At 37.2% G+C, this 9,458-nt stretch overlaps 1 long non-coding RNA gene across 1 annotated transcript in view; it reads right to left on the bottom strand.

Moving 5' to 3' along the window:
• The window catches only part of LOC116184940, a 17,953-nt gene that overhangs the window by 1,913 nt on the left and 6,582 nt on the right, over positions 1–9,458 (bottom strand). Inside the window, exon 2 of the long non-coding RNA XR_004149637.1 lies at positions 1,366–1,370. This is a non-coding gene — a long non-coding RNA (uncharacterized LOC116184940). The remainder of the gene's footprint in view (positions 1–1,365; positions 1,371–9,458) is intronic.

Below are 9,458 nucleotides of genomic sequence, written 5' to 3'. Positions count from 1 at the left end.
CGGGTGTACGCGTTACCGGTGTTCGAGGGATGGCGAGAGAGAGAGACGGAGACGGAGAGAAAAGGAGGAAAAAGTGGAAAACTGGGAGGAAGAGGGGAAGAAGAGAGAGAGAGAGAGGGAGAAGGCTACCGCAGCAGCGCCCTCGACGTGTCTGGCTGCGCCGTCAGGCGTTACAAATCTCAATGGCACACTTTGTGCTCCGATTGCCAGCGCATGCCTTTTGATTTTAACCCTCCAACGACGACGAGGACGACGACGACGACGGCTACGACTCACAGGATTTTTATCGGCGACGTGCACGCGCTACGACGTGTCGCACGCCCCGATGCTCCCATGCTCATTACGATCGAGTTTCGACGAGCAGGATTTTTCTCTGATCGAGTTTCTTTTCTTTCCTTTTTTTTTTTTTTTTTTTTTCACGCTGGAAGATAAATGGGAAGATACGGGAAGAATCATCGATTGAGCGGGAATCAAAGGATATGGGCTACGGTTTATTTAGCAAAGCGTGAATTTTTTTTTTTTTTTCACGCTGGAAGATAAATGGGAAGATACGGGAAGAATCATCGATTGAGCGGGAATCAAAGGATATGGGCTACGGTTTATTTAGCAAAGCGTGAATTTTTTTTTTTTTTTTTTTTTCACTCTGGAAGATAAATGGGAAGATACGGGAAGAATCATCGTTTGAGCGGGAATCAAAGGATATGGGCTACGGTTTATTTAGCAAATCGTGGATTTTTTTTTTTTTGAAGCGAACTCGATCGAAGGGGATATCGATCGACAACCGAGAAGCGAAATTCGATATGACGCGTTATTACGTAAACGTGAAATATGGGGATGATTAAAATATGTAATCCGTGATATAATAATAATAATAATAATAATAATAATAATAATAATAAGCACGTGAATGAAATACGTGATTACGTAAATAAACGAGAAGGAAGTATTACCTCTAATTTACGGGGGATGTGATAATTGTATACGCGCGATCGTGTGCATACGCGCGATCGTATACCTCTCGTTTAACGGGTTTAAATTTTAAATCACGTGGGATGTGAAATTTTCACGCGACTTCATTTGTTGCGTTACATAAAATATATTCGTCGTCGAAACGGATATATATATATGTAGATCGTTAATCGTGTCACGTATCTTTTTCTTTTTTACCCTTTTGGAAAAAAGGAATAAAAATCGAACGAGCGGCCGGATAACGTATAAACAAATTCATGATTCGTGTCGGGAGAGGGAGGGAGAGCGCGTTACACTCGCTTGGTTAGAAACACGACGCGGTTTATCGTCCTGATTGCGATCGTATTTTGTTAAGAAGTTTCTACTTCATTTGCGGTCTTTCCAAACTCAACCCACGTTCCCTATACAGCTTGTACAACCTTCAAGATTGAATTTTACTCGGGATCAGAGGTAAATCGATTTCTATGATGTTAAAAAAAGAAAAGAAGAGGAGTTAAATCATAATCGATATCTATCCAACTTTTTCCCCTCGAACTCGAAATTCTCCTCGAGAGTTTATTATTTAAATTTATCATCAAAGTTTCGTTAATTCTTTTCCCCCCTCTCGCTTCTTTAATCCCGTCCTTCCCTCCGATTATTCACGGAATATCCCTCCCACGGGATAAAGGGAGAAGGCTGATCAATTTCAATCTCTCGTAATCTCAACGATTCCCAACGTGTTTAGCTAGGTAGAAACGATAATGAGCTCTACTAAATATTCTACCCGTCTATATTCAACCCGTCCGCGATTTAACAATCGGGACCTGGCGTTCACAAGTGCGCCCCATCGTTGCGATTTGCTGTACGAAATTTCGTACGTTTGGCGGGAACGTACCACTCGGCTGAAATTATTAGTAGAAATTCATACCGCTGCGCGGCGCGTCACTGTGCTCATCGACTCATCGATAAAACGTGGGATGGATAGATTATCCGGTGAATGAACGTGCATATGAAATTGCAAATGGCGTATAAATCGATTGGAAATTAATTTACAACAGGATCGTTTCGAATCGTCGTGTATTTTCGTGTACTTACAGAAAAGTGTTTAACGGGAAAGAGAAAGAGATTTTTTTATTTTTGTTGTTGGTCAATAAATGGACCAATAAAATCGCAAGAAATGATTTCGCTTGAATTGACAAAACACAGCGGTTCGAATAATGGGAGCTAACCGGACAAAATTAATTTTTTAGAGAAACAATAGTTTGTTTTTTGTTGTAATTGTATTATCTCGTAGAAAAAAATTAATATTGCATTTAATTAGTTTGGAATAAAAAAGAAAATGCATAATAATGAAGGATATAGAAGGAATTTTATCCGTAACAAAATCTTCCCCTTTGACTCTTGCAATTTTTTAAATCTGTTTAAAAAAATATTCACGTCCAGTTTGCCTCCCATCGATCTTTTATTCTTGAGATATTATTTTACGAATAATTCAATGTCCGATACGTGGCAACTAATTTTACAAAAAACTTCAGTTCATCGAACTGAGTTTTCTGATTCCGGAAACTTTGTTAAACATCTTCTAAAATTCTATCTTCCTTGATATAGTAACTAAAAAAAAAAAAAAATTAAAGAATCGTTAAATTTCGATGGAAAAATTGTATTGATTTTTAAACTATGATTTATAATATTGTAGAAAAAAGAATATACAAATTAATTTAGCTGGATTCACTTATAAAGAAAATTTTAATTTTTGAAGTTTTGAAATTTAATATTCAGAATTTTTTTGTGTAAATTCGTACACCAATTATTTGTAACTAGATTCACTGTGTTTTGTGAAAATTACGTTTATATACACGATAACTATTCTAAATGATTATTGATGTTTTTTCGTTCGAGGGTTGTTTGAAACTCTACTATTTTTCACTTTCAGGTTCGAACGAACTTACGTAATTAAAATTGGACAATTTGAATTTACAAATTGAGCTTCGTAATTCCATAACTTAAAAAGAAGATTTACAAGAGGATAATATAATCGAAAAAATTTTATTGCATACACTTCGAAATTTGGTCCAGTTAATACGCGTTATTCGAACGATCGGCGCGAACGACGTGTCATTGAATTCGATTGTCATGCGTTCGCATTCACGAAGCTCGGTCGAACTATTACGTGGATCCAGTAGGTTACATTCCAAGAAGATGATCTAGGTCGGGCTATAGGTAACTCGGTTTCCATACTTCTTACCGAGAAATCATGATATTCCTATTACGTGTACCCCCTTTTCGTGTACTACTGCTCGATACTGCCAAGGTATAATAGAATCGTACGTATAATGCAACTAAATATATATATATATATCACATCGATGGATCAGTGGAAATAGTTTGATGAAACGTTGAAGTCGTGGAATCAAGTAAAAATTTTAATCGAGACTTTTCCTAGCCGAAGACACTTAAAATCGGAGGGAGGGAAAGTTGCACGCGCGGGTTTGGGCGATGGGTCGACCGGAAGTTGAGGTCGAATAAAAGGGAAAAAGTTTTGATGCACGGGTCGAGGGGATCGAAACGGGGGAAAGGAAAATCGAGGGATTGGGATAGGAGTGGATGGGAAAGGAGCAGTGTTTTTGCTCGGGCATTCAAACGTGCCAACTTTTCCCCTCGTTACTTGCTCTTTTTTCCCCAAGGAATTGGAATTGTTTCGCAAAATTCTATCTTAATTGCGTGTTCGAAGATTATCGGTTACAAAATCAATTGGACAAATGGAAATATTTGTACGTAAATTTTTTAATAAAACTTATTCGTTTTATAAAGGGGAGGGGAAGTTTAATATCCTTTGATAATTTAAATAAAGAGTTAAATTTATTTTTCATTTCGATCAAGTTTCGCGTAAATTTCGCCCAAGCTCGGTCCGAGTGGCAAGATGCTGTAAAGTTAAACTAAATAAGTCGTGGAAAATTAATCTCGGTTAATTGGGAGGAGGGAGAGTAGCAGCCCCTACGGGTGCGCTACACTTGCCGCGTTTCCCATCTACCCTAATCCCATTTGCTAATTCTAACGGTAACAAGTTGAAGATTTTCATAGTAGATTCAATCAGGCGGCAATTGTTCAACTGCTCGCGATTCAATTTGTTTCGAAGGTGTCGCCCTCTCTCCGCCATTACCGTAACATCGCGCGCCGATTTTACGCGTCAAATTACGTCGTAAAAAATGTCAAATGAAAGTCGTCGTAAAAATCTCCCCTATTCTCTACCTATTCTTCCTTACGAATTCCTCCAACATCATCCAACTCGTCCCTCCGCTCATCCCCTAACCCGATCGATTTTTCGATCAGTTTTCGAGAAAAGTTTCGTTTCGCTACGATCGATCGATTTGTTGTTCAGCCGCGTTTGAAAACGCGTCCTTTTTTTTCACCTCGAGTTCCGGAAGAGGAGCACAGGGGAGCGGAACGAAACGAAGCAGTTCTCGTTTGGATCGCCGGTTTTTTCATCCCTCGTGCCGGGCATCCGTGGCAAATGGGTGGCCGTCGTTAATTCGCTTATTTGGTGGCCGGGGTCAAAAAGGTAATTTTTTCGATCCGAAGCAACCTTCGAAGGCCCTCCGTTTCCCTCCTGTGTTCGTCGTTTAACGCGATTTAACCCGCGACCGTATCGCGGTTCCGGGGAACCGATCGTGCGTATCGGGAAACGTATCGAGCTTTTCACTCGTTTCAGAGATCCCTTCGACCGAATCTTCCTCGTTCAAGCGAATAATAACAATAATAACGATTACATAGGGATGACGATGCGATATCTTCACTCGTTATAAAAAAAAATGTGCATTATATAATTACGTGTTATAAAAAAAATGTGCGATTATATAATTTTCTTTTTTGTCGATGATAAAGAAAGTAAACTTTTCAGTCGTTTCAGAGATCCCTTCGAGCGAATCTTCCTCGTTCAAGCGAATAATAACAATAATAACGATTACATGGGGATGACGATGCGATATCTTCACTCGTTATAAAAAAAAAAAATGTGCAATTATATAATTTTCTTTTTTGTTCGATGATAGGAAAAGTGAGCTTTTCATTCAGAGAAGGGATAGTTTTTTCGATTCTTTGTGATTAAAAAAGGAATATTTTTTTACATGGGATGACGATATATTCACTCGTTATAAAAAAAAAGTGCAATTATATAATTATTTATTATAAAAAAAATGTGCAATTATATAATTGTCTTTTTTGTTCGATGATAGGGAAAGTGAGTTTTTCATTCGTTTCAGAGATCCCTTCGACCGAATCTTGCTCGTTCAAACGAAATAATAATAACAATAATAACAATTACATGGAGATGACGATGCGATATCTTCACTCGTTATAAAAAAAAATGTGCAATTATATAATTTTCTTTTTTTTTCGATGATAGAGAAAGTGAACTTTTCACGTTTCAGAGATCCCTTCGACCGAATCTTGCTCGTTCAAAGTAATAATAACAATAATAACGATGATTAAAAAAAAGGAATATTTTTTTCAAATATATATTTTTGGAATATTTTTTGGAATGACGATATATTCACATTATAAAAAAAATATGCGATTATATAATTTTCTTTTTTGTTGGATGATAGGGAAAGTGAGCTTTTCATTCAGAGAGGGGACAGTTTCTTCGATTCTTTGTGATTAAAAAAGGAATATTTTTTTACACATGTTCACTCGTTATAAAAAAAAAATGTGCAATTATATAATTTTTTGTTCGATGATAGGGAAAGTAATTTATCGGATGACGATGATGAGAAAGAGACAGAGAGTTAAGGAGAGTTTTAATTTCATAGAAGGGGGGAATAATTGAACATGGGACGAAAAAAAAAAAAAAGAAGAAGAAGAAGAAGAAAGAAAATTGAACGAAACAGGTTCAGAGTGAACGTACGAAAAATTATTAAACGGTTATTAATTCGCTTTATCCACGCTACGTTTGCGCCGAGAGGAAGATTATTTTTAAGGTTCATTAAATCCATCCGAACCGGAAAGTGTTTAACGAAGCGTCTCTCGTATTCCCCGTTTGATTGCTCACAGTTCGATGTCTGCTTTGTGTTTGCTAACTAGAATCGTCTGACGCTTCTAGGATCTGTTACAACTTCAAACGGTTATAGCGACTGATGAAAGCTAATATTCGCAACTGGGAAAAGGGATTACGGCTCTCCTATTTACAGGGTGTTCCAAATATCTTCTTACCTATCAATTTTTTCTATTCCACGGTTTCTTATTTCAAATGCCGTGTTATAATTTTTGGTGATTAGATAATAAGACGATTATCGTTTTTAGCTTCGATAAATCTCACTCACGTTATTTAAAATATTTCAAATTTCTTCTTTCTTTTCGATTATTTTTTATCGAGTATTTATTTCGCGAAAAATCGTGACAATTGTAATTTGAATAGGTGATTGACGATGATATAGAAAAATTTAATTGATTATCATTTAATTGATAATTTAATATACATAATGATTGATTTGTTTGCGAATTTTTACAATATGCGAAGTATATAATATTTAGGAATATTATTCGTTTGAAATTTCATTAAATGAGATTTAAAATATTCCAAACTTCTTTTTTCCTCCCAATTTTTTTTCGAGTTCTTATTTCGCGAAATATGTCGCGACAATTGTAATTTTTGGATAATAACAATCATCGTCTTCAGTTTCGATAAATCTGATTCAAATTAATTCGACACGCGTGGTGATTAATTTGTATGCGAAGGAATATGTTCGTTTGAAATTTTAAAAGAGTTTTGAAATATTCTTCTTGCTTCGCGAAAAATCGTGACAATTGTAATTTGAATAATAAGAGATATTTCATCTTAATATTTCGATAAATCTCGCTCGCTCAATTTAATATACGTAATGATTAACTCGTTTGCGAATTTTTACAATACATAAATACGAGGTATTTAGGAATATTGCCCGTTTGAAATTTCAAAGGAGATTTAAAATATTCTCCTGGATCGAGCATTATATTGGAGAACCGAAGGAATATATCGTTCCATTTCGGTCTGCGGTTTCACGAAAATTGATTGACACTCGGGGAAGAAATTTATTTGGTGGGATGTGTTCCTTGATTGGAAGTTCGCGTTTCGTTTGATGAAATTTGTAAATTTGCGCAATTCTGTGTAAAATAGATTCGTTTGATTTTTATCATCGACTTAACGATTCGATTCCCCCTCGTTTCGCGATAATCATAACGATCGATTAGCACGTACACTGTATATACGTGTAACGTGATACGCGATCGAATGGCGCAATTTCGTGGACGAAAAAATATCCCTCGTTTCCGAAAATCGAGAATCGAATCGTCTCGTATCTTCTTCTTCTTCTTCGATTTTTATTCCCGTGCGGGGATGTATAACGCGGATGAAAAATTCGAGAGATATTCATTATTTCCATGGAACGGTGGTGGGCGAAAAAAAAAAAAAAAGGAAAAGTTTGAGAAAATTGGACGAGAAACGGTGGATGGAGGAGGGAGAAAAGAGTGCGGTAATTGCAATGACATCGCTCGAAATACCTAACACCTGTTTCATTTTCGTACGTCACTCGCTCCCCTCCCCCTTCCCCCTCCCCGCCCGCTCGAAAAAACGTGGAATTTGTATTTCGAAGCAATTAAACGGCCGTGCCCCGTCGATTCATACGCACGCGTTCCGGGCCTTCCGTTAGCAAATTAATTACCGTTCCTCGACAAGTTCGACTTGTGTCTCTGTCGGCAAAAAATTCACACCGCGTTGTTTTTACCCGCCGCGTGTTCGAAATCGATCGAATGGGTTTCGATCGATTCGAAACATTATCGAAGCGATCTCGAAAAAAAAAAATCGATCGAAAAAAAATATAAATCACCTGCCATCGAGTTAAAAAAAAAAAAAGGAAAAAAGGATCCGCGACATTTAAAATCGTAAATCAATCAAAAGTAATATTTCATCCCCGTTGAATTTCATCCTCTTTTAATCTTCGTTTCGAAACGGCTCCCTTCCAGAGGAGAGTAGAGGAATCCCGTATAAATAGGCAGAGTTGAAGCGTTCCGCGAGAGGGCGCGGAACGATGTCTCGAAATGCGTGAAATATTTCCGACGAGGGACGCGGAAGCTCTGTGTCGCGGAAGAAGAGAAGACGAAAAAAAAGAGAGAGGAGAAAAAAAAGCTTCTAATTATCTCCAGGTAGCATTTTCACGAGGTGAATTTAAAGCCGTCGGAGCGAAAAGGACAATTGGAGAATCCTCGAACATAATCCACCGAATGGACGTGTGTGTATGTATATAATATATGTATATATAAAACACGATGCTTAAATTTTGTTGCGCTTTGACGGGAGAAGGAAGAGGAGGGGGAAGTTTTCACGTGCTAGAAATTGCGACGAAAGTTTTAATCACATACTTCCATTAGTCATGCACCCGTGTTCGACGCATGCCCGCGCACAGAAACTGGCTGTAAAACTAGGCTAGTTTCTCGTTTCCGACCGGTTGTCCAGGTGTGTACACACGTACACCTGACATATGATAGCCACCTCCCTCGTCGAATCATCCTGGATTACTTTAATTCCGTGTACTCCACCTGGAGGATCGTGCCCCTTTTACACGATATACACGTAACGTGTATAGGTTAGAAAGTTTTACGATATAACCTCTCTCTCGCTCTCCGCAAGCCGTGGCTTGGAGATCGTGTATTCGAATGTGTGTTTCGTGTAATCGATGGTAATGATAACGATATCGTTCGAGGATCGTTCGTTGTTGGAAGTAATGAAGCGATTTTGATGCAATTTTAATTTTTCTCTCTTTCTCTCTCTCCCTCTTATTTTTTCTTTTTCTTTTTTCTTTTAAAGTAAATTAACTGTTAAGAGGAATACGTATTTCATGAAGTTTGTGCATAAAGTGCGATAAGAAATTTCGTTTTGTCACATCGTTAGAGGATGATTCGATTTCCTTTTGCAAATTTATATACGTGTGAGGTGTTTGTAGCGGTGATTTCATCTTTCGTACGGTTCGTTTTTAAAAAATTTATCAACAACTCGCCTGTACCTGATTGAGTTACGGTTAATTGAATCGTGTAGAGCTCGTATATTCGATGCGCTTCGGTGAAAAATCACGAAACTCAAGTTCCTTATCAGGCGTGTATGTACATCGATGATAAATAAAAAAAAAAAAAAAAAAATACGTAAGAAATTATACGTTTCGAAATGAGAGATACTCGAACAGATGGAAAATTAATTCTGTTCCCGTTATATATTTTTAATAATAAAAACGAAAACATATCGAATTAGAAATATAATCAGAGATGTAACATATCGATCATCAATTTTCATTTATTCGAATTCAAAAGATTTGCATCGTCCACTATTGAATGAAGAAATTCTTCGCACAGAGATAGATTTATCATCCAATTATTTATCATCCAAAAAGTATGTATAAAATCTGTCTCTGTGGATCGTTAAATCGTTAAGCTTCTTAAAGATTCGCCGAAATGCCTCGTTTTAATGATTGCTGGTCTTATGTGTG

This window comes from Apis dorsata, unplaced genomic scaffold (assembly GCF_000469605.1).
Source record: "Apis dorsata unplaced genomic scaffold, Apis dorsata 1.3 scaffold_77, whole genome shotgun sequence".
Lineage (NCBI taxonomy): Eukaryota > Metazoa > Arthropoda > Insecta > Hymenoptera > Apidae > Apis > Apis dorsata.
Note: the sequence above shows the minus strand (reverse complement) of the source record. Positions and strands in the feature narration are given on the sequence as shown.